The following is a 25,513-nucleotide window of genomic DNA, read 5'->3' on the forward strand; positions in this document are numbered from 1 at the left end:
TTAAATCTTTAAAAAAATTTCTTTGATCCTCGGCGATACCAAAGACAAAATTCTAACATTCGACCGACTACTCTATCCCTATTTTTGTCTGCCTGCGTGCATTGGGAGGTAAATATGTAATCTTAGATCCCGAATGACATCTGGAGCTTCCATTGCTAGAATATACGAATTGATTAAATATACTAAAATATCCTACAATACGACGAGGGTAAAATATTCGCATTTTATATCCTCAAACCCCTGAGATTAGCATTGACCGTATGGATATGCAACCAATGAGCAAAGCATTCGTTTATTTCTGGAAGAAAAATTTTACATCACCTGCCACCTATAACGGTGTAAAAAAAAGCATTTACGAGTAAATTACCTAGGTGCAGTACGTGACCTCATTATCTCATTCGTTTTTATGGGTTGAATGACTGCGTTAATGGAGAAATAACCGAAGATTCCATTATGGATCGCCAGTAACGCTTCCCCAGTTAACGTGGCAGTGGTTCTTTCTAAGCAGGGAAATATTTAAAAAATCCGAGTAAAGAGCGTGATTTGAGTTCAACCATTAGATAAATTTGCTGATTAAACGAATAGTAGTGCGGTGGCAGGTAAAAATTTTATTTTTACCACAAGTCAAATAAAATAACGGATATTATATCAGTTTTTTGTCAAAATTAAATACATAAGTTAGCACTAAACAAAATATTTCCTTTTGTTTTGCCATTACCACTCCATGTTTCTGTAAAAATATCATGATTTTAAATGCAATTTCAAGAAATTATACCACGGGAAGACTATTTTGTGGATGTAGATGAGGTACAGTTGGAAGACTGAAGTATTTTACCAGTTAAGGTAGGTAAACGGGCAGAATTTTGCAAATAACTCCAGTCTGGGTGGAAGAGTATACGCTGGGATTTTCATGAAAATGACATATGATAAGTTTCTCGCACCAAACTCCTTGTGTGTCTACGCGGAAGCTTTGCCCCAGAGCTGGGGCAGTAAAAACCCCTTCTCGGCCCCCAGAGAGAAGAAAAAGGCACGGCACGGAGGTAGTAGTGGCGTGAATACAGACGAGGCACGAAGAACGACGAGACTGGGCTCAATATTGATCCTTCGCTGCCCACCGCACTCCCGCACGGCACGCTAACTGATTTCCATAAGCACCCCCTGTGCTCCTGACTGGTGGATACACTGGCCAAAGTGGATGAAAGGCACAATCAGCCAGCTCTCTCCGCCCCGAGGTATGGATGAGGCCGAACCGCAGGCAGGTGTGCCGCGGCAGAGTATAGAGGGCGCTAAATCAAAGCGGAGACGAGAAATATACGGAAGCCACGTGTTCCCTAGGATAAAAAAATTAAACCGGTAATCACCACATTAATTTTGTGTACACTGTTTTCTTTTTCAAGATTTACATATGACCGGGAATATAACCTTCTTATTTTTGCTCACCATAAAAATTCAAGTCAACACAGATTTTAGGCTGAATTAATATTTCATCTACATTTTTCCGTTGCAGTTTCATTTTGGGCTTGTTTTCATTCTTTTATTACACAGCGCAATTCATTTTTCCATCGTGGCAATATCACTGTGCGTGATAATGCTATGATCAGGGTTCCCACTCTACCTAAATAATGAAATTCACTGTTTTTTCCAGGTTTTCACGGTTTTTTCACGCTTTCACGGTCTCAATGTCGTCAAATTCATGGTCCGTTTACAAGTCAACAATAGGACAATCAGCGGCCGTGTATTAACTAAAAATTAACGTACGCGACATACCCCGCGAATGTAAACGCAGCAATGAAAAGTGATATCTGTTATGACGTCAACGTTTGGAAAATTCAGGGCCAACTAAAGGCCCAACCCAACCGTGCTCTTGCCCGGACGCCGAATACCATGGCCTCCTTTAATATGCGAATACCCTTAGGACCTTCTTTCGTCTGAACACCGGAAGTCCTTTTTTAATTCCTCGCCGGGGGATTGTTTTTTGCGCACGTTGTTATTACCGCACAGTAACCAAATTTCCCTCTCCCAATCTTTCTGAGATCGCGGAAAATATTTATTAAAATTGTTTATAGAATGTAATAAATCAAAGAATCAATTTCATATAATTATATTGCACTTGGTTTTAAATATATAAAGACAAAATAAATACCTGCTGAAACACGTTATTTTCACTTTTACTTTATTATTCACATAAATTCAAACGAGGTGAGCGTAGTCTATTTGAGAGCTATTGCCATAAATTGAAAGCCTATTTGCCGTAGAAATGTTTCCTTAAGTAAAATTCCAATGGCAAACTCATATTTCGTAGCATATGGCATGTGCCCTAATTTTGAGTGGGAACCGAACTTCGAGTTACAAATCGGATAATTTTCGTAAATGGTTCATTCTGGGTCCATTAGAAATTTTTCATTAGAAAAGAAGTTATTTCACTCGTCCTATTTCGAATACAAGTCCATTCCAAGGCACCACTGAAATTGAAACGCTTAGACAAAATAACAGACTTCCGCCATTAAAACGGAAAATATCGGTTAATGTGTCGTCATATAGTACGGATCAATTACTACACTTCGAATATTCGTGTGTAGAGAAATGCGTAGACTCGAGTCTGCGCATGCCTGACCATGAAACATGATTAGCATATCGAATTTGATCAGTCAATGGTATTATTGTCAAGATTGAGATACTTTTAAGGTTTCATGGCGAAATTCACGGCTTTTTCCAGGTTTTTTCACGGTAGACGAAATTCACGGCTTATTCACGGTTTTAAGGTTTTCACGGTTGAGTGGGAACCCTGCATGATTGTGTGGGAAAGTGACGACTATCTTCACCCAACTAAATGGATATCTATATACTATAAAACCCACTTCTGACTCATTCATTCATATAAGTGTATGGGGAGAACGACACGTGGTACGACAAAAAAATTCACAGAATCAACCCCCTTTAAAATCAACTAAAACCAAAGGAAAAATTATCGAAACACTAAATATTCTATCTACCACATTGAAATCACCGAAAATCTCTCGGCACATCAGTAGCAATACGGGAAAAATGTTGTGTTGGAACAATTTTTAACATTCGAATCAGTCGTGGCCGAGTGGTTAAGGCGTCTGACTCGAAATCAGGTTCCCACTGGGAGCGAAGGATCAAATCCTACTGACTGCGAAATTTTGACCCTATTTAAGAAAGATTAATTTAATCAATATTTACGTCGGATTCCCTATGAAATATTTTCAAGCTTTTTTTTTAATAGCGCTGTACATTATTTCAATGGCTGCTGGTTTTCCTTTCTTTCCTTGCAGCCATTGATGGATGACATATTGTTCGTGGTATATTCAATTGATATCCATTACTTAATGATTAATCAGTAACATAATTATTTTGAGTTTGGCCTAGAAAATTTCTTTAAAGAAAGCAAATACGTCATAATATTCATTTTATTTCCGTTCAATGAGCTACTATTGGGTTGCATTTCATAATTAGCACCTTTCAGGTGGGTAAATAGTAAAATTACCTTGGAAATTTTAGCTACATAGAGACATCAGAAGGCGTTATCTTACTTGAGAACAGCTTCCCGGAATAATGATTGAAGTGATTGCTAACTAATGTTAGTTTAGTGACGATAATCTGTAATTAAACATTACATAGGTGGCTGAGACTGAGCACTCACCCGTTCAAAATTACCCTGGCGTGCCCCAGGGAATCATTTTATTTGTGGCCAGGCAACAACAAAGAGTATATTTACCTAATTTGTCGCAATGATTTTATTTGAGTCAATTCTTATTTGCCGTACATTTGACTCATTTTCAAGATGGCCACCAGGCGAAATTCCCAAGGCTAAATTATAATGGTGAATAGCCATAATGTACTCTCTGTACATCCTTACTCAGTAGTTAGGGTATGATAGGAGGGGCTGGTATAGGAATTTCACTTTTAATTTTGGCGACTCACTTGTGAAAGGAGGGGGAAGGTTTTTTTAAAATAGATGTTCGTTTCAGAGGGTTGTGTTAGCGTCTACGACGAATCTTCTAATTTCTATTTGTAGCATAGCATCCATTTTTGCTCCATTGCATCCTGTGAATAAAACTTCTGAGACAAAATCACAGGTATCAATGTGGTGTTTCGCAAAAAGAGAGGTATGGTCCTAGTCGTTGAAGCACCTTACATGTTCTTTTTAGCGAATTATGAAATTATTTCCAGTCTGCCCAACACATGAGTAGTTATAAGTATTGTAATTTAGTTTGTAAACTCCACACTTAAGGGACCTACTAATATGGCCTTTGCTATCCGGGATATCCTTTTCCAATTCAACTGGAACGACGGTGTCTACACAGAAACCATACGGTAAATTAATCTCCTTGAGTAACTGCACTACCCAAATGTTCATTTTGCCTTACTGCACAGTTTTAAGGGGCTCATCAGAGGGAGAATTTTGTCTCAGTTTTTCATCCAATAAAAATTCATCTCTACGATTACATCAGATCAGCACAGGTATACCAAGAACAACGAATCATGTAACGTTAACATGAAATCAATAAATAATTATCGTAATTTTTTAAATGATGAATTAATTGGGACTTAAATGAGCTAAACACCAGCGGTGTTCCGTCAGGTTTTAATCAAGAGCCTATGGTTTAAATGATTCTACCGACATGAAACAAGTATTGGTGCCGCGCCGCTGAGAAACTGTAAAGACCTTATTTAAAACGAAAGGGATAGGTAAGCAGACAAATCGAAGAAGTACAATATACGACGCGATTCGATCACTCATAAAATATTTCGAAATTCTCAAATCTTCACTTAATAACATCTTTATCACTCAAGCATTTACTTTTCATAAATCACTCAACGCTCCATTAAAACGCAGTAAATCAACGGTTGCTGGAAAACGCGCATATGATCACCCCACCGCCGCTCGAACCAGATGTAAAGTGCCGCAAGTCAGAATTCAGGAAGATTCCGCCTTCGGCATGGATTTTGTGTGTTTGCTCTAGGATTCCCCGTATGTTTAGACGGCGCGGTGTAGCCTTGGCCGTTCGGAAGCACTTAAAGAACGATATCCAACTCTGCCAGACTTGATTCCACCGCATAAATAATCGTTTGCGAGTGCAAGCATACATGTGACGCTCAAAGTGGAGCCGAGAAAACGGATACAAGAGGAAAATAGACAGGTGGGTGGAGGGTTCCAAGGAATGGGCTCATGGCTTTGTGTCGCTTCTGCGATTAAAGGTGACTGCGCAGGAATCGCAGAATCTAAATGTGAATATCTGATCGGAACAATGCATAATCTCATCCTATTGGAGAGGAAGTTATGAGTGAATGAGGCTAAATGAAGTTAAAGCTTATTTACTGGACGTCATATGAGAGATGTTATACTGAGTTCACTGCACGCTCCAGACTCTCTAGGGTAGTTTTGAAAAGGATGACTTTTTTTCTTTATTTTCCTTCTCTTGAGATCTACGTTTAATGTTGAATCAGTGCCTCGGAGTATAGATCTTGAATAATTTTAAATGAAAATTTTTGCCAAGGTTCGGTATATTTATGCACTTTCATTGGGGCTTTTTTTTGGCAATGATTTGGCTTTGTTTGAAAGGGCTAATTTTTTGGCTTCATTTTAAAGTATTTTGAAAATTTTAGAGCAAATTAATTAATTTTATGTAATCCACTTGTATTATCGTAATGTTCACACAAATGCTATTAATTAAGTGCATACAAAAAATAACATACTAAGAATTGGCTGGTGGTCAGTGACCCACTAATAATCCAAAAAACTCAACCCATAGAATTCGAGACATGTGCGATTAGACGACTTCGTTGCACTATCATTATTGAGCATCGATTTTTAGCTATTAAAAAATTTGAAGTCTCATAGCTTTGGATGCAATGGAATAGATAGCTTACCATTGGGTAACATTTTTTGAACTGGTAGCCTTCTATAGACACAACTCCAAGCTTAGTTAGACCCATCCTGATGAGTTAATTCCATCTCCCACCGTTGGTAAATTGTCGTTATGACGGAAATTGCTGACGCATGCCGCACCGCCGCAATTTTTAATTTGCATAATACGCGGCACGATATGGTGGAAGTTCTTAATGTAAGTCAAATGAAACAATGCAATATTTCATTCAATCAATAAGGCTATTATTTTTACCGAATAATAAATTATATTTCCAACTTTCTCTTGATTACGTAACGAGGGTATAGTATTTCCTATCTTTTGGCCCCAGAACACTGCAGAGTTTTGCAATGGACAGTTTTACGAATTAAAGAAAAAAATACAGCAAATTACTGTGGTTTCCTAAAATAATTAATGTATTCATCCCCACTTTACTCACTGCTACATTAAAGACATATCCATGCCTGTTAAGTACGCTTTGTCTTCTTTTCAGCGCCAAAGGTCGTCGCTAACTCTCACCCCGATGCGATGGCGCGGCGGGAAGGTGACAAACAGGTGGGTGGGTCGGAACGGGAGGCGAAAAGTGCGCGAGGACAGCGAGGGTTGAGGCGATCTTCCCGCGCGCGACCGTACGATAGTTCGAACATGTGTGCGTTCTCCGCGTCCTTGCCTGAGCATGTGTACGTCCGGCTTAATCGTTTCGGCCGGTTCAACGCCCTATCTTCCCTCCCACTCGCGCGCCGAGCGGGGGAGGCGGCTAGGGGGGCGCCATCCTTCTCCTCCCTTGCCCACTGCCAACTTTCCAACTGCCCGACGTACGACCGGCTACAACCGCGACCAGCAAACCGTTCGCTGTCCGCCTCCTCGCCGCTGGGATTCGTCCTTCCCTCCCCACTTTCCTTTCACGCTCTCCTGCAGGCGCTATCAGTCTCCCTTGCTTTAGAGGCGCCACCCGACCCCATCTCTCCTTCCACTCCTTTCCCGCCCGCGGGCGCTAACACACTCACTCCCGGATACTTCCGCGAGCGATCGGGGCATTTTCGCACCGCGGTCTTCAAGACGAAAGTCAATGGTTTGAAATTAGAGAGGCAGCTCTCTCAATAAGGCTACTTTTAAAATTTCTATTACGTTGATTTCATAGATTTCAAACTAGCATTTCGTCCGAAGACAAGAACGAAGGGTAAATTTCGTGCTTGACGTAATATTTTCATAGCAAACCGGCTGGCCTCGGTGGCGGCGGGATAAAGTCTTTGCGTGCCATACAAGTGGTCGCGAGTTCGAGTCCCGCCAGAGTAGGTTGCAACTACCTAGGGCATCGACGTTCGTGTACGTTTAATTGTTAAGCTAAAACCCCCGATGTAAAATCACCAATGGTACTATTTTCGGTAATACAGAAAAAAAAACTTTTCGTATACATTACCGGAAACTGATTTATCTAGTAACCTAAAAATAAAATATGTATCATACTAATACTCACATACTCATAGAAATATAAATTATTCATTTATCTAAAAATTTTAATGCAGAGTTTGTTATAACTTACTGAATAAGAAGACTCAGGGTCTGTAATACTGAATCATTAATGAAGGCCAAATAAACATAATGGATGCTAGATAAATTCATTAAATAAAACGAAAGTAACTGAGTACATGTAGTATTGCACTTGAATTAAGTGATGAAACTAAACACTCGATGAAAAAATATCAATCAATACCTGGGTAATTTGAATTAAAATAGGGGATCTCTGGTAATATTAGATTAAATTTAAAGTGCAATACTACAAAATGAAAATATTTTCGTCATCGGAGAATCTGGAATAATCAATTATTTCATCAGAACCGAGTCGGTCTTCGAAACTTGGGTAGAATTGAAATTCTTTCATCGTTAAATAATTTTATTGGAGTTCGATCAATCAAAACACTTAGGTGTACAACCTTTATCCATAATTCAAAATTTGCGACTTCAAAGTGGTTGCTTGACTGCTAGTGCCTTAAGGTTAGGAATCGCTATTGAAAAGTCACATTCACCATTATAATAGCCCCCTTGACATAAAAGAAAATAATCAAAAGTGGCTGATAGAAAAGATAGTGACCAGTTACATATGAGGCATGGATTAATAAAACCCGTGACGGATGCAACTTCTCAGGGTAAGGGCGAGTGGCTCCAGGATATGAGAATTGGAAATGTCACTCAGCAAAGCAAAATTAGGAACCATTTGAAAAGCGATCAATAAGAAAAGCCACCAAAACCTGACGATGAAAAAGGACACTGGAGATGGAATGACACACAGATTTCAAGCCTTTTATCTGAGAGTCTTAAACTCATCTCAGCATGGACCAAAATAACTCAAGCCAATGACCACTCCATCAACACACCGAGCGTGTAATGGGCCCTCAAGCCTCACGGGATCACTTACACCTTGTCCTGACAAATTACGTACACAATAGCTCATGTGCGAAAGTCTAACGTCGAGTATATGCCACGAGCTTTTACGATGGGTGCATCCGGGAGATGATTACATGAGAGAGATTAGAGCGGAGAAATAAGGAGTGAAAGGAGGGCATCTTAAGGACGAGTGGTTCCAGGACGATGAAATGGGGTGGTTAAGGCCAAAAATCAGATTCATTAAAACGATTCGGTAGATGGAAAGGAAAGTTATTATTATTTTTATTATTATTAAATTATTCTACCGATTAAGGTAGGTTTCCATGGAGTACTTGAGTATACTGGTTACCTCCCCTTCCAACAAGTACTTCCCTCTTCCATTCACCATAAGGTCTACTCCCTTTCATTCTACCTAAAAAAATTCTTCCTATTCTCTCCCTTCCTCTCCCTCGTTTACCCCACATTCTAGTCTCTAACACTGTTTTCAACATCCTCTCCCCGCTCGCTGTCCAAACCTTCTGTTTCCTCCGTATCTCATTTAAAAACTCGCTCTCCTCACCACTTGTCCAGCACTTCGTCGTCTTCCATTCTCTCCGTCCACTTCACCTTCTTCTCCACACCCACATCTCAACGAAAAAATATCTTTATTTGCCTAGCTCATCACAACCGATAGCAAAATAACTAGATAATGAGCCCATACTAGATGCCACTCAACAAAACAAAATTATGAGCGGTTCGAAAATCTAATCACAAAATTACAGAGGCCTTCAAACCTGATGACAGAAAAGCGTTCTGAAGATGGAAATGGTGAACAATTTTGGGCTTCGTGGATCCCTCCATCTTCCAGGTTTTCACCAATTGGTTGTCGGAGATTGACGACAGTTTCGCCAGGATTCCACCAGGCGTTTTCAATTCGACCTGAAAACCACTGTCGACAACCTCTCACAATGAAGGCGTCGAAAACCCGGAAGGTGGAGAGATTCACGAATCGAGAACGCCACGGAAGACTACGAACCAACACGGATTTTAAGCTGTCAAATTAAGAGCTTTAATATAAGACACGGTCTCAGGCGTTACTTTGTGGAATTTCTTCATCATAGAATAAAATAAAATTACTTTGTTTCATTCCACACTTTATTTTAAATAGCACGACCTGGGTTTCAGCATCTAACGCTATCATCAGGTGAAACCCTGGTCGTGCTATTTAAAATAAAGTGTGGAATAAAACAAAGTAATTTATTTTATTCTAGTAAGAGCCTTAAACTCGCTTGAGGATCTGACGAAAGAATTGGAGCGAATAAACACTCAATCAACGCATCGAGCGAGTAATAGCTTCACAAGCCAAACGGGATCACTCACACCTTGTCCAACGTACGTACACAGCAGCTCATGCGCGAAAATCTACCACTGACTACGTGCCGCGAACATTTACGATGGCTGTATGGGGTGCGAGGGAGGGCTGAAGTGATGGTTAAGAAAGGAAGAGAGTAAAAAAGGGGCGGCGAGGAGTAACGGGTAGGAACTGAGAGAGGATCCAGGATGCGGGAGTTGAAGAAGAAAGGATTGTTTGCGGAGTGTCGCGCGAAAGGGCATCGTAAAACGCCATCCCCTTTTATTATTCCATTATTATTTTGCCTCGAGTGTGGCGTGAGAGGGAACGTAATAAAAAGATAGGGTGAGAAGAAGGAATGGGGAATTGGTCTTTTGGGTTTGGGGAGAGAAGAGAAGGGAGGAAGAACTCCATGTTGGAGAGGGAGGCAAGAAGCAGAAGACGAGCGTTCCCGAGGGGGCCTTCGTGGAATTCGCAACGGCGAGCGAAGCTGGAGGTGGCAAGTGCTTGCTCACGATTAGAATAAGACGCGTGCATAAATACGGAGAGGAGAGAGGGTTGCGGGGAAAGCCTTAGAGTACCTACACGCAGCGCAAATATTTTCTCCTCCCATGTGACAGGGCCTGGCAGTGGGCACGGACGCTTAGGCGTGTGTACGCTCCGCCCTACCTCCGCGAAACACGTAGATACGCTCGCTCGACTTCACCTGTTTCCCATTTGAACTCCACTGAACCCGACGACGGCGGAGGAGAAACAAAGCTTCCCGAGTCCTCAATGCCATCATTCATCCTTGCACTGGTGCCAGCGAAGGCCTTAGATGAAGTTCGATTGAAGGTTGCAGTCATTTATAAGTCTTGTAGTCAATAAATATAGTTATTTCGTCGAGCCCTAAAGTGTAAAAAATTAAAAAGCAAAAAGAATTAAAAGAGAAATTATATGGAGGCATTTGAGTTGTCACTCTTCCATTGCCACTAAGGGTGGATCCAGGATTTTTTATGGGGGGGGGGGGGGAGCTTGGGTCTGACAGGCAAACGGTCTTCTAATGCTCGAGATAAAAAATTAACATACAACAATTACTGTATGCAATATACTCTTTATTTTAATATAATTATTTAATATGAAAATACTAATAAGTTACATACATAATAACGAAATTTTTCGAGCCCCTTACACACTTGGGCGATATTGTTGTTTTTTTTCAAGCTCTGAATAGAAAATGACCAATCTGTCTTGTTGTATTGGGATCAAGGCTCAAATGATTGAAGCTCCGTAATACACAAAACAAAAAGAACGTAATGATAACGAGACCGTTCAGAAAATTCTTTTCTGTTTTTTTAAGCGTCTAGGGGGCTGGACACGCTCCCGTCCCTCCCCCCTAAATCCGCTCAATAATAACACTCAATGAATAAAATGCAATGAAATATCCAACTCCCAAATATATTACGTAGTTGACGAACAATTGGACAGCTTTGGAAAAACTTGAAATAGATTTGAGCCCCTAGTACCTGGTGCGAAAATAAGACAAACATATATTTTTTCAATTCTTTCGGACTCCCACACTTGTCGGGAACCAGCGTCACGGGCAGTGTGACGAGGTGAGCGGTGTCGTTTATCGCGTCTCCGAGAGGCATCGGACTATTCGAGAAAAGGGGGAAGATTCAACGTCGCCATTCAACGTCGTCATCGAGGGAACGTGGGAATGGGAAGGTGGGAGGTGGGCGGGGAGATATATGAGTACCCGTAATATATATTGCTCTATTTATAGCGCCTCTCTCGGCAGAGATGCGTGGGAGTCGTGAAGAGGACAGCGCCTCGAATGCGTGGTTTCCTAGGAAACCAGACAGTGTTTGCGGAGGCTTTCTCTGTTTGTCTCTCTTCTTCCCCTTCTCTTTTTCTCCGCGTCACCCCACTGTGGCTGAAGAAAAATCTCCTCCAAAAAATAACCTCCAAAATGCCTGTGTCGGATTCTTCAGGAAGGAAACGGACCGGTCCATGCTCCGAGTATATTTGTAAATTTGGGAGAAGCTACATGTTTTTATAACGATTTTACAAACTCGCTTTTTTGTTTGTAAACTTGTACGGGTCAAATCTTGCAACTTAATTTGAATCCACTTTCCGGTTACTGAAACTGAAATTCCAAACTGAAATTTTCAGGATAACTCAGAACCAGATGACAATGCAATATTTTAACACTTTCATTATAATTTGTGACTGTATCTCAATTCCTATTCGAAGTCTAAAATTAAATGTGGAGATTAGTTCGAAAGATGGCCACCAAAATTCGATGGCGGCGCTTAGATTATTTAAATGAATGAGAATGATAGAGTTATAACAAAAAATTTGTTTACATCAACGTAAATTAAAATTTAATTTACTGTGGATCAGAGTATTTCGTAGTTTCATTATGTTAAGCATAGATTGAGTGTTATGGTGGAACATCAACCCAACGATTTTCGTTGTATATGAATCAATTTAATTATACACTCACTCAGGCACATAGATAATGTATTGTATTCTTTTTAATTTGCGATAAAAACGTTATTTTTATACAAAACAATTTTTATTTTGTATTATTTGAATAAAAATATTTCCAGGACCTAATGTGAGCAACTAGAAAAACATAAATAGGAAATGTAACATGAAAATGGGGTATATAACCAGAAAAATTAAAGATTCATGCAAAGATTGTACAGTAAGGGACTCTTCGGATTTGTGGTATTTGTGAGAAACAGGTCATCGTTACTAAAATATCTGCAAGAAAACAAGTAAAATAATCGAGAAGAAATGAATTGGCATCGCCACATCAGAAAAGGTTATTATTCACGGAATTAAGATGGAGATTAATCATTTAGATATTACATCGGGGGAAAAGTACATTTATATTGATGAGATTAATTTCAAACGCATGAGATCCAAAAATTATTTTTAAAAATACGCGCGAACATCCAATACAGTGGCAGAAAACATGGTCACCAAAAATTGAAATTGAAACTCAAATATGAAGTTACGATTGAACATTTTCAGGTTTCACCTCAAGCATTCACGGAATTGACTTCTGTTTTACTAATTGAAAAAAGAATTTTTTAAATTTGGTAAATGAAAAATAAAAAAATAAAAAATGACGGTAGCCAAAAAACAGGTTGTCCTTAAAGGCTACCTAAAGTTACTCCGTTTTATGTATTTATTCTATTCTGTACTTTTATTTTTTGGAGTAATTAACAAATTATTATTATTATTTTTTTTAAGTATATATTTTCACAGCATTTTTGCTGGTTTTAGGCGAGGTACGGGTATCACCAAGTACTCTCGTCTCTTTACTCTGTTTTGAAAAATTTTCTGACAATCCGGCAAGTATTTAAAATTGCTGCTTTTTGTATTGTAATAAACAAGTTCTTCGGAAGTCCAATAGTTTGAAGACCTTGATGGAGTGAATGAGGCACTACTCCTGTGGCGGAGATAATGATAGGTATTATGTGTACTTTATCTGATTTCCACAATCTCTTAATTTCATTTTTATTATTATTATTTAACTAACAGATGGACACATTTGCTAATATGAAGATTTAAACGAAATAATGGCCAATGAATCGTACGCTACGCGAATCTGTATAAACTGCTGATGCGACGGGGGAGGGGGGAGACAAGGAGAAGATATATTTTTTCAAATGCTCTACAAAACCCCAAACCATCAATCGAGTATGTTGGGTGGCTCAAAAACGGCTCAATCCATAAAACCTCTTGGTTTGTTCAACCGGTAATTTGCAGTTCTCGGACGTTGAAAAACCAATTCCACGGCACTCTTAATTTTGGAGGAGAGGTTGAAATCAAATCGGTCATTAATTTTCACCTCTCACGATTCTGACCCATCATTATGGATGTTTATACAAGGATTCTTATTTCATGGCGTCATCCTGCTCAAATATTCACTCAAAAAATCGTGACGCAGCAGAGATCCGCCGGATACATCAACGGGCGATCCGAAGCGCCTCCTCCCAAGGTCGCTTGTGACCTCCGGAGGAATCCGCGCCCTAATAAGTTCCTCCAACTGTCAAAAGTGACAAGGGTCGTCCAAAGAAAATAAAAAAGCGAGGTATCATTTTGGAAGATATAGCTAAGATTTTTATTTCGCTATTAGCGCCTAGTAGCTCTGGGGCAGAATAACGCCGAGTTTTTTTTCGGGTTTCATTGCTTTTGGGCAAACAAAAACTATGAGAATCCAAAAGAGACATGAGACACGTACTGTACCGATGTAATTGAAATAAACGCTGTTAACTACGTTTATGAGAACCTTTCTTCTTCCTTCCCAGAAATACGGGAGGGGGAGGAGAAGGGTCATATTCCAAACGCCACAGTAATAGTCGGAACAAGTCGTAAATTAATAACACAGAAATTTGTAGGATCAGATACTTCTACCAGCGTTTTGGCATCATCAGCCACTAACTGTAATCAGATCGGTCATGAAGAAGGTACTTACAAATGTAATTAAATATGTTACACAAAAAAACGGCAAATTATGTCAAGCTTGTAAAGTTTTCATGACATCTATAATATAGCCTCCTCAGAACCATAGAAATAGAGCTCATAAAGCAATTTTACCGAGATTTAGCTCCAATAAATTCACACAAATATCTCCGGCGCATCACATTTAATCGAAATACAGACTTCGCGCCAATACCAACACCCATCTCCACTTATTTCCTCACCTAATTTTCACCACAATTACTCTAACCGTTCATCCGTTCGTCTGTTCACCCACGCCATCCAATGCAACTATATTTTGCGAGAACAGCAGTTCAACGGGCGATTCAACTCCACGCTGGCGACCGGGCACGATCTCCGCGCTGATGACGACTCAGCCATCATACGCGGAACAGGTGTGGATGAGTCGTGAGCTACCGCAACCGAAGAGCTTTCCGAGAGACTTGAAGAGGAGGGGATTCAAAGAACTGTAGCTAGCAAACGATCTCCTTGGAAAAGACAACGAGCTGCATGAGGAGTAGACTGCAACGATCGCATTTACTCAAGGGTAATGACTCATCTCAGGCCCTCAGCTGACCAACAATTACAACAGCATTAAAGAAACAGAGAAACAGTCGCGCGTCATCTCGCAAAAACAAACGCATGGGAAAATTCAAAATGCATAATAAGTAGAATAGCCAGCGCGCTGCAGCGGTTCAATTACTAATCTGGATTCAGTAAGATGATATATGCACCGATGAAAATAATGAGGAAAGTGTCCTAACAAGTGCCAACTCATGCCTTTTAGCGGCACTCGTAGTAAGCTTGTTGAAGTGCCTTCGATTTCGGATAAGTTGGCTTATATGATGTCTGTAGAATACCCTACAGTTATGATGTCGCAGACCTCCAATCGTGTTATTAATACCAAATGACAAAATAGCTAATTAACATCTAGTGGACATTTTTGGAGATCTCCTAGGGTTTTCTCGCATCAGCGAATGAAAAAAATCATTTTCTGTAAGTAGTTGTATCCTAACGGAAAGTAAGGTCTCAAAATAATGTGACTTATAAAAAAAATTCGATGCTTTGTTGGAAGATGGAAAAAGGGAATTTGAGCCTTAAAAATGGAATTGGTTCACATTGTGACACTTCCTCCCCCTGCTCGAGTACCTCCCCGTATTGATGGAAGCGCAGGAGCGCTGAATATTTCATTAGGTACCGAGCGTTTTATGCACATCAATTTAACAAAAAGACAAGCAAAAGAGTAAGCCCTGAAGGCTGAGCCCTGAAGGACGCCGACCACGAGGACGACCTAAGATGCGCTGGCTCTACAGAATTAAGGCAGACATGAAGACCATCAACGCCATGCCAGTAGACGCCCTGGATCGAGCCAAGTGGAGAAGACTTAGCAGAAAAGCGGACCCTGCAATAGCGCGGGACAAACGCTAGGATGAAGAAGAAGAGACAAGCAAAAGAGTAGTATGACTACAGGCGCAATTATATACTCATATAATCTTTGAGTTTAATTAAACGAGAGCTTTGAACAAGCATCAACAATACGATTTCTCACCCATTTTGAGATTACTTGTTTCAGATAATTATAATCGCACATTTACGCCCAGCCTTAATTATTTAATGCCCTTAAAAATTGAGAGTATTAAATAAAATGTTAAATAAATAAAAGGAAAGGCTGGATACCAAAGAAAAACAGTTTCCATGGTTATTGCAAAACGGATCCAAAAAAATGTTTGCGTTACCATGGCTCAGTAACAAGGGAGTGGCGACCCCATGTTTACAGTCAAAAAATGCTTCAGATTGTCTTCCCATTCACCTTCCCCACCTAAACGCCAGGCCAAGTACTGTAGATTCCTCCTAAAACACCCCCTATATATTTATTTCCATAATAAATGTAGGTAACATTTACCTTGCTATATACTTTAAGATGTTATAACAGGGTTCCATTAGCCTCGAACGCCCTCACCACACAACAAACGCTACGTTGCATCGTAGAGTAAGTATTACTCCTCTCTGGAATTACTCAATGATGCAACGTATTACTTACTCTATGGTTGCATTGAACGCAGCCAATCATTTCCCCTCGGAATCGACATAACTCGTGTGAAGGTCAAAACGAATTACTCTCGAATGCCGTTGGATGCATAATAGTGTTTCCTCAGACTCATTCTCCCCTCTCTCCCCGCTCAATATCCCTCCCATATATCCTTACTGCAGTTAAAGAAGGGAAATCTTGAAGGAAGTCGTCGCCGTAGCGAAACAAAACGACAAAAATTGTCTCGGTCCGCACTCGAATCACATGTGATCCTCGGCTTTACATAAAATTGAGAGGAAAGAAAGAGAAGATTACTAGCAGAGAGAAAGCAAAAGAAATGAGAGCTCGAAGACAGCGCAGTCGACCTTCGCGACTACGGCAAGTGAACGCCAAGCCAAGTAAAAAACACTGCTCGAGGGAGTTAAATTCGGTCTCCACAATTGCCCTGAAAGAAATTATTTTTTCCTCCGCCTTTTGCAGCGAGGCACATGCATACGAATATATTTAATCAAAACTATTCACGAGTTGAACAGAGCGAGAGGAACGTCAGGAATTCTACAATAAACCAATATGAAATAATTAAATTAAGATTTTATAAGTTAATATATGCCAATTCAATAAACTTTTTATCCATTATCAAACATAACCGCTTTAAAATGTTCTTAATAAACCAATAATTCGCCTTAATTAGGAAAATATAAAAACCTAAATGACGATTTAAATGGTTCCCCTTTCCCAATAATACTTCATTTTTTGATCGGATCTATTGATTCAAAGGAACTGAAATACCTACACATTCTTTGATGGACCGCGAGGGCCTAATTTCTAGCACCATGGGCCTTAGTATCGTTGTCTAATCCGGGCCAGGTAAAATAAACAGCAAAGTCAAGTCAAGCCTGTACAATTGCCATGGGAATTCAGAAACCTGGATAGCGCAGTGGTAACCCGGAAAGCCAAAGGTCCGTGGTTCGATTCCCTGTCCCGGGGGATTTTTACTCATGGCCATTCATTTATATTTCACCGCCTTTCACGCGGCAGGCTTCGAAATATTACGCGTACATATTCATTGTTTACCAACTAAAATATTATCATAAACATCAACTTAACATCCTCCTTCAAAATTTCACTCACTTAAAATTGATAGTCTCATTATCAGAGATATCTTAAGGGTTTTACTTTTAAAAATATAATTAAAATAGTCAATATGTTAAAGATAGAAAAAAGAAGCTTACAATAAACGAGTTTCAAGGGGAAAAAACAAGCATTTGATTACAAAGGCAAGTTTGAACAACAAAATACACGAAGTCAAGCCAAAGTATTTTGTTCCTCGAGTGAACTCATCTCAGACTGTGCTTTATGGGTTATGCGAAAGGCATTAAAGGAGTCGAATCAACCTTCCGGGAAATTGCTACCATTTCTTGCCCTCCTCTCTGAGAGGGAGGGGTGAGGAGAGCAAGACAAGATTACGTTGCAAAGACCCCAAGAGTGCGGGGTAGAGTTGATTACGCTGCTGCGATCTGGCGAGGAAAAGAAACGCGAGGAAAAGCGCATTACGGCGTTTTTTTATTTGCATGCAGGAAAACGGTTTCGGAGGCTGGGATGCAAGATGGTGGCCTACCATCTCATAAGTCACATCCAGGAAAAGAGGAGAGGGTATGCGAGGAGGGACATGACAAAGGGGCTGGAAAGAAGTAGGGAGAGAGGGGGAAGGTCACATCTTTATACACTCCACCCCGAAAATAAATGCGCCAATAATAAACCCTTTTAATTAATGGCCGAAGGGAATTTTACAATGTGGTTGTAAACCGAAATATTTATCACCAATTCTCGTAGGACTTACCAAATAAAGTATACTTATAACGTATACTTCTGTTTAATTTTCTTCTGAAAACCTGACCAAGTGCAAACAAGGTTTGGTTACTAACGAATGGGTTCCTGGTTCAAAAATTTGGGTTTTAAATTCTCAAAGGTATACCTACTATGAAAATTCCATTAAAGAGTACTCATATGGAACTAGCGATGAAATGAATGGTACACGTACCTAATGAGTACTGGTATGGATTGTGATATTGAATAAAATCAAAATTCACTCAGTGATTCAACCGAGAGAATGGTACGTATACGTTAGAGCATAGCTCACCAAAGACATCAAGTTTTACCTAAAATTTTATTTTACATCAATATTGATGTATTTTACAAAATAATAATGTATGAGGGTTAGTTGAGGCTTTCGGAAACACTCAAATACAACCCTTAGATGTGCGAGTTGGTCCAGGGAAAGTAGTCGACCCTCTGCCCTCAATGTGTGTTATTCACACGCCTGTGGCTAGTTCACGGTGAGCTCTGTCCTCAGCTATACAAATCCAACCATCGCGTTAAATCACTGAATGAGTGAAGTATTTATCATTGATACCTATCTGTGAACACATGAAATTTCTCGACTCTAATACCGATGAAATTTATTGAATCAACGGCAATAACCGTTCAATATAGTATTCGTGGACAAAGACCCTCCTAGGATATTTTTGGATATTTTTCCATCGAGTAAAATTAACCTAATTTATTTCCTTTCGTCTTTTATTTTTTCTCATTTCATCTCAAGCTTATTTAAATCGTCTCTACGTGATATTTTATATTTTTGTCCTACTTACCACCCTCATTCTTTCGATTGATTCTTCTATTGAGTCTTCTATGATATTATTCATTCTGCTTTTTCTCCCTCCACCTCTTTGCTCTCCTGTTGCATACACTGGCTTTGTGATTCGCTTTTATTCCCATATCCTATGCGTGAAGAAGACGAGGAAAAGAGAGCATCTCTTTCATATATGTCCACTGAACATGCATCTTACCCATTTCCATTTCATCTTTTTAAATCTCTTTTATTTTTACGAAGCAACAGTCGCATGAAAAATCGCGCCCCAGTGATCTTGCAGGCAAATTTTTATCATGAAAAGGTAGGCCTCCTCCATGAAGAAAAATTCTGGAAGTAGTATTTTTAAGACTGGAATATTATAGCTCCCGAGGCAAACACCCAACGCAACGCGAAACAGCCACTACCTCGCCACGCATGCAGCCCATTGCATATCCCAACGAATTTGCTACAAAAATATTCGACCAACACCAACAAAATTCATCGGGGTCGTAAGAAAAAGTTGTGGCATCTCAGTGGAAAAGTAGAATATCAGCATCTCTTTCACAACACACGTTGCAAGAATTTGTAATAATATTAAGGATGTTGTGATCAATGAATCCACCATACTAATTTTCACACTTAACATAGGGTAAAAAAATCAGAAACACAAATAAATGAAGAAGGGTACTCACAATATAAGTTCAGTGGGGCTTAAAACAAAATATTGGCACCGGAAACACCAAAAGGCACGGTTAAAATTTTGTACATACCTAAAAGGAAAAGAATGCTCTCATTAATAATTATCGTCACAAAATTAAATAATATACATTACACAATTGTATCATAAAATATTACCCACAAAATAGCGTAAATTCCTCGAAATACAGAAAAATTGTCATACTTTTTAACAACTCAACAACTGATAAACAGAAATATTGCGAAACTTTTTTGCGTCCCCGTCTTCAACAAAGCTGACCTAACTTCCTTTGATCCACAGCTCTCATTTTAGTTAACTAAATTAATGTTACTTACAGGATAGCGTAAAGATAAATAAAATATCCCTCCGAAAGCCGTAAAACTCGCCATTTTGAACCAATTATCTTAAAAGTTTTCTGGGGGAGGGCCCCCGCACCTCCCGCTTACCCTAGCGGGTATTCCATGCCCTCCAGACCTCCAAGCCTAAAATCCTGCCTAGCCTTAATTCCTAGCTGCGCCCCTGCTGAGCGGATCAGAGTAGTATTGAAATGGTAGATGGAGGGTATTGAGGGGGAAAACTTAGAGAAGGGGGCCTGAATAAGGATGGATACATGGAACGTGGACGAAAAGTCCCGAGGAAAACTACGGAGAAAGGGGAGTGAAGCTGGGAAAAAGGCAACGAGGGCAACACAAGATCTGGGAGGGAGGTTCTCCTTCGTCGATTGCCACGAGAGGACAGAAATATATGGGGCGGATTAAGCAAGGGAGCTCAACATACAGGCGAGTCGCGGTAACGGCGTGCAGTGGAGGCGTGGAGTAAGAGCCTAACTGGAGAAATATGAATAGGGATAGCGACCCTCGAGTTTGGACCAGGTTACCATACGAATCTTCACCGGCGAAGACTTCAACAAACACTGTAGAAGTTGGTTACCATTGGCCAGAGAAATACAAGAAGGGTTCATTCACTGTAACCTCCACTACCATCCAAGCATGCAAGGAGTAAATGCTTTAAAAAAAAAGTTGATTTAGATTTCTGGTGGACTAAGGAATCTCATATTATAATAAAGCTTCCCGGAAAATCAGATTATCATGAACCGATAGCTCACTTGCATTGAATTGACGGTCAAGCATCGCATAATCCTATCACTGCCCAACCACTTCTAAGAGTTTTCAATTTATTTACTATATTTACAGATTGGCTGTATCATTTAATGAAAAAATATATTTTATGGTGTATCTGTGAAAATGATAATAAAGTCAAAATTAAAATTAAAAAAGATCAAAAACACGCTTTAAAATATAAAGTAAAAGATTTCAGTAATCATCTCTTAGAGAAAGAAGTGTGGGTGATGATTAGTTTCATTAGTTCAACGCATTGTTTTTACAAAAAGAGTTGAAATTTGAAAAACAAAATATCAGAATGGACTGGGCTTGAACTCGTTTCCTACGACAACGTTAAGTATCAAAATTTCGAGAAGAAACTACCGCCATCTATTGAGAAAATTTAAAACTACATTACAAAATTAATCTTTAGTTTAATAACAAGAGTACAATGGAACGAAATTTCAAATATCTGATAGTTGAATATTGTATCGTCATCAGAAGCAATCAAGTGTGCAAATTTTAAAGCCGATCCGATAATTTTAAGTGGGTTATATATAAAGATGTCCCTGAAAAACAACACAAGAACAGATTTCTCTATTTTCCGACTATGCGAGGCTTTCCTTCGCCTGCCAGAGGTAAAAAAAAGTACAAGAGTGAACGACTGAATAGCCATTTTAACACTTCTACCTCTTATAGAAACAGTTACGCCCTTGTGCTACCTGTTATGACACAGTGCCGACCGTATATCACATGAGATAACACAATCGAGACTTAATTTATATCAACTAACATGACCACATAACTTTCACACGAATTGACCGAGTCTATGCAATCACAAAATGAGCAATTACTTCGGAATAACGCATACGAATCGGTATGATGAATGAGCGGAGAAGGAAACGCTGCAGTACAAGACGAAAGAATGAGAGTAGTAAGATACAATCTGATGGCAAAAACTGAGCGCAATTTTAGCTATTCACCTAACGATCCATCTTTCCTAGGATAAATACATTCCTTTTCCGTCCAGCACTATAAATCTTTCGAAGAATGACGACGCAACCTCAACGCCAAGGGCGATATTCACTTGCCTCCACGACTCTCAAACCGGTCAGTAACTCACCTTAATAGCCACACAGACTTAGCAATCCGAATGGCCGAGTTCTAAAGAAAGGCTAAATAACGCGTTAAAAATAAGGAAAAGATTTAAAGTTGTAGGACTATTATAGATGCCCCATGCATTCAAAGAGAAATTAATAGTGTCCACGTGACCTCGCATCGCTATTTTTTAGGGTACTAACGGTAGCAAAGGTATTTAATAGATCGCTAGAAGGAAGTCCGTTTAATTTCCTGATGGCTTTAAAAAACACCCAGGAAGATAGCCATCAGAACTAAACCGTCCTCGAAGTTCAATGAAATCTTTACATCTATCTATGAAGATACAGACACTCCTTACAAGGATATAACTAAAAAAGATACACGAAGGATAACAGGTTACTAAGAAGTATTTAAAAAGTTGAGTAAGTATAAAGTAAAGAGGAGCAGTAAAAGGAGAAGTATGAAAAAAGCTCCATTCAAAAAATAGTGATACTATTTCCCATATTTCACTGAATTTAAACTTATTCCACGAAAAATAGTAATTCACTTCCGGGATTTCTTTCCGAAAAGCTTTATTCAGAAAGATATAACTTTTAGATTATTTTTTTGGGGATACAATAAACTTTATTATTAACTATGTAATTCATACACAACCTGGAATAAAATTAACGCGTGTCTTAGCAAAGAAATCTTATATAATATATATGAAATCCTTCCAATACTTGTGTTCTAAAACTGAAAGTGAAACAAATTCCAATCGGTACTTTTCAGATATCGGTGGTTGCGTTTGAAGTTACTAATAAGCAAATTGAGTGAGCAAGAAACAACTATTCACCAAGATATGTATATGAAAATTCCAATAGATTTCTCTACGTGACAATAACGCAGAATTTATTTTCAAATGAGGAGGTGACCTGCAATTAACCACCCTATCGTTAGAAGCAATCAACCATCTTTAGGGTAAGAAAGTGACTTGGTAGCTTATTAGTGTAGAGCAAATGGAGAGAATTCGTAGAATCCTAGTGCCGAGACAAAATACTTGCCCCCGCGGTATTCCTGAATTTTTGGGGAATTTGGAAATAAATTAAAATACGCCATAGAATACATTATATTGTAATTAGTGATTCAACACTATTTACGAGAGTATTTTTATATAGGACCACCTATTTACTTTGTTAAATGGTATGTACAGGAAAAACGGGATCACGCGTTCACCTTTGAGCGCCTAGAAGTAGGTATACTTCGGTTCATCAAGATGAGTAAAACGTGAGGCAAACCAATAATTCCCTCCACTGTCGTACAAGGCCGATGCGTCACCACGCAATCGTGAGTCATTTTCGGGAGATCGGCGACAGTCCCAGCCGGAGACGGGGACAACTCGAAATTCGCGATGTCGGTAAAGGAAGCTCTCAAGAGGATAGGGGGCGATGGGGGGGAGGTAAAGAGACAGTACCCACCGAAAACCACCCGACAGTTAAGAAGTCGGCGACGCGTGTGGAGGTTGGGGGAGAGTGGAGCGGCGGCGCCTGCCTGTGCTCGGCCCCGCGCCAACCGGGCGCCACCCGCCCCCTCCCGTCGCAATTGCCATTCGAACCCCCTCCTCCCTACACACAGCCTCCGGCACCGCGAAGTTGCACAGAGGCGCGTGTACCAGAACTCTTAGAGGCGAGTGGTTTAACCAGGAGGGCACGAGCCAATCAATTTGTCCGCATTTCCATCAAGCTGAACCTTTCTCCTTTGATATAAGAGAATAAATACACATTTTATTAACTTCCACGGCGTGGGCGGAGTTATGGGGGGCAGAAGGAGCCTGACCCCCAAACCTAAATGGTAAATTGTCCGGAAAAATTCGGACTTTGTTGATGGAGGCTTCCGCGGAGTGATACAGTAGGCGCAGCTAGGCTTCCGGGTTCTACTCCGCGTCGATTCATCTGCGTGTCGAAAGTTTGTCAAATTGTCGTCACGAAGATGAATATACGCGAAGGACAACCCGGAAGCTTAGCTACAAGTACGGAACTTGTACATTCAATTACAATGAAAACAAAAAACATCAAAAGTTTAAATAAGTTACAAACATCGTTTTTCAGGGGAAGGCCCCGGGACCTCCCTTTTCACTGAGGGTAATCTGTTGTCCCGAAATCCCTAGCAGGTTTGCTGCCCCCCCAACATAAAACTATAAACTCTGCCCATGTTTCACGGTCAGATTTCTATTGCATTCAACAGATATATTACAAAAAAATTGAGGTCGGTTGACCGAAATCAACAAAGAAAATACAAAGGCAAAGTGAGAAAAAGATGAAGATTAGCTTCTACTACAATAAATTTTCCCCATATTTACTTCCGTGATATTTTGAGTTTGTTTAAAAAAATTGACGAAAGATGAGATTTTCTGGAATTTTAATTTAAAAAGCATTTTTTTAAATCATAGCTTTGTAAAAATGCGGAAATTTCTCCACCGAGCCCCCAGTCATCCCCCCAGCCCCAATGGCCATCCGACTCCTCTGAACCGATTGCCCCCCCCCCCTCCCTCCTGCGATATAGCCTGGGTGAAGCCTCTGGCAATAAGAAGTCGCGGAGACGCGTTTTTCATAACCCATTCATTTTTCGTACATATTACAATAATAAAATACCCTATCACCTTTAAATTTTCACAGTATATTAAGAAGCCTCTTTTCATCGTGTTTTGAACCTTAAATGAGAAGATTTATCCTCGGTATTTTCTCGTAGGTTAAACCTTATGTTTGAGATGTAAATGAATGTTGGTAACGGCATTGTCTAAGTTTCTGTAAATTCTAAGAACATAGCATAAGTTACCTTTAAATTATTCACCCGGAAAACGACCGGTCAATCGGGAGTGATGCTTCATCTTAATTGTAAGAAGTACTTCTATTGAACGACTCGGAATGCGTCGATTTAGGATCGAATCACTGTTAATGATTCAAGTCGATAAAATTCAATATCTAAGCATTCACACAGTTTCATTGAAGACCACCTACGTCAATTTTCTTTACTACCAAGGGGTCACGCTCAGCTACGAAGAAACAGGGCGAGTGACTGTGATATCAAGTGTCTTCTGGGGTATGAGAGGAGAAAGCCGAGGCACGAACAACACAATATTTGAACGGATGAAAGTGAGAAAGATTCAAAAACAGGTTTCAACGTTAACAAGTACTTCAAACACACAATTTACTGATGGGACTGTACCTAAAAGAGGTTGATTTAAAATTTTTAAACGGGTGAAAATCAGAAGATCAAATTTGGAGCGAGAAAATACTCAAATCAAGAAGTAACACTATATGTTGCTGGACCGATTATTTGGCCAAAATAAAGTACATTCCTGGTCTTAAAGGTTAATAATAAGGTTTAGGGATGATATTGCCCCGTAGGATACGATACTGCAAAAATGAGTAGAATAAAAAGTGACTTAGACTTTCAGTGATAGAGTTCTAACACCAGCCATAACATATCCCGGGTACTAAGAAAATGGAAAGTTACAATTAGACGCTTATTAACGCTTCGTTACAATCAAAAATGCAACATATCTAACTCCAAGAACTTTCTTACCAAAATATTTTTTACTTTAATCAACTCCTATGAACGAAGATTTCAAACTATTTAAATTTAAATGACTTCACTCATTGCCGCCGACTTCATTTATTAATTTTACATCAAATTTCACCATCCAATTCACTACCTTTATGCAATTAATTCGTCCGGCCTCATGCTTTTCTTTTAACCCATCGAATTCTTCCCTTTGCATTTCCGAAAAAAATACCGGTCCCCGCAAGTATATATTTTCGATCCCACTCCATGAAATTCAGTTTCGAGAATTTACCATTTTGAAAAGTAACAACGAGGAAGAGAAATCAGCA

At 39.6% G+C, this 25,513-nt stretch overlaps 1 protein-coding gene and 1 non-coding gene across 3 annotated transcripts in view; one reads left to right on the forward strand and one right to left on the reverse strand.

Moving 5' to 3' along the window:
- Positions 1-25,513, reverse strand: part of LOC124159294 (SPARC-related modular calcium-binding protein 2) — a 265,265-nt gene that overhangs the window by 63,847 nt on the left and 175,905 nt on the right. The gene's annotated exons all lie outside the window — the stretch shown is intronic.
- Positions 3,078-3,159, forward strand: Trnas-cga. Its single transcript has one exon. It is a non-coding gene; the product is annotated as a tRNA-Ser (tRNA).

Source organism: Ischnura elegans, chromosome 5, assembly GCF_921293095.1.
Source record: "Ischnura elegans chromosome 5, ioIscEleg1.1, whole genome shotgun sequence".
NCBI classification, from domain to species: domain Eukaryota; kingdom Metazoa; phylum Arthropoda; class Insecta; order Odonata; family Coenagrionidae; genus Ischnura; species Ischnura elegans.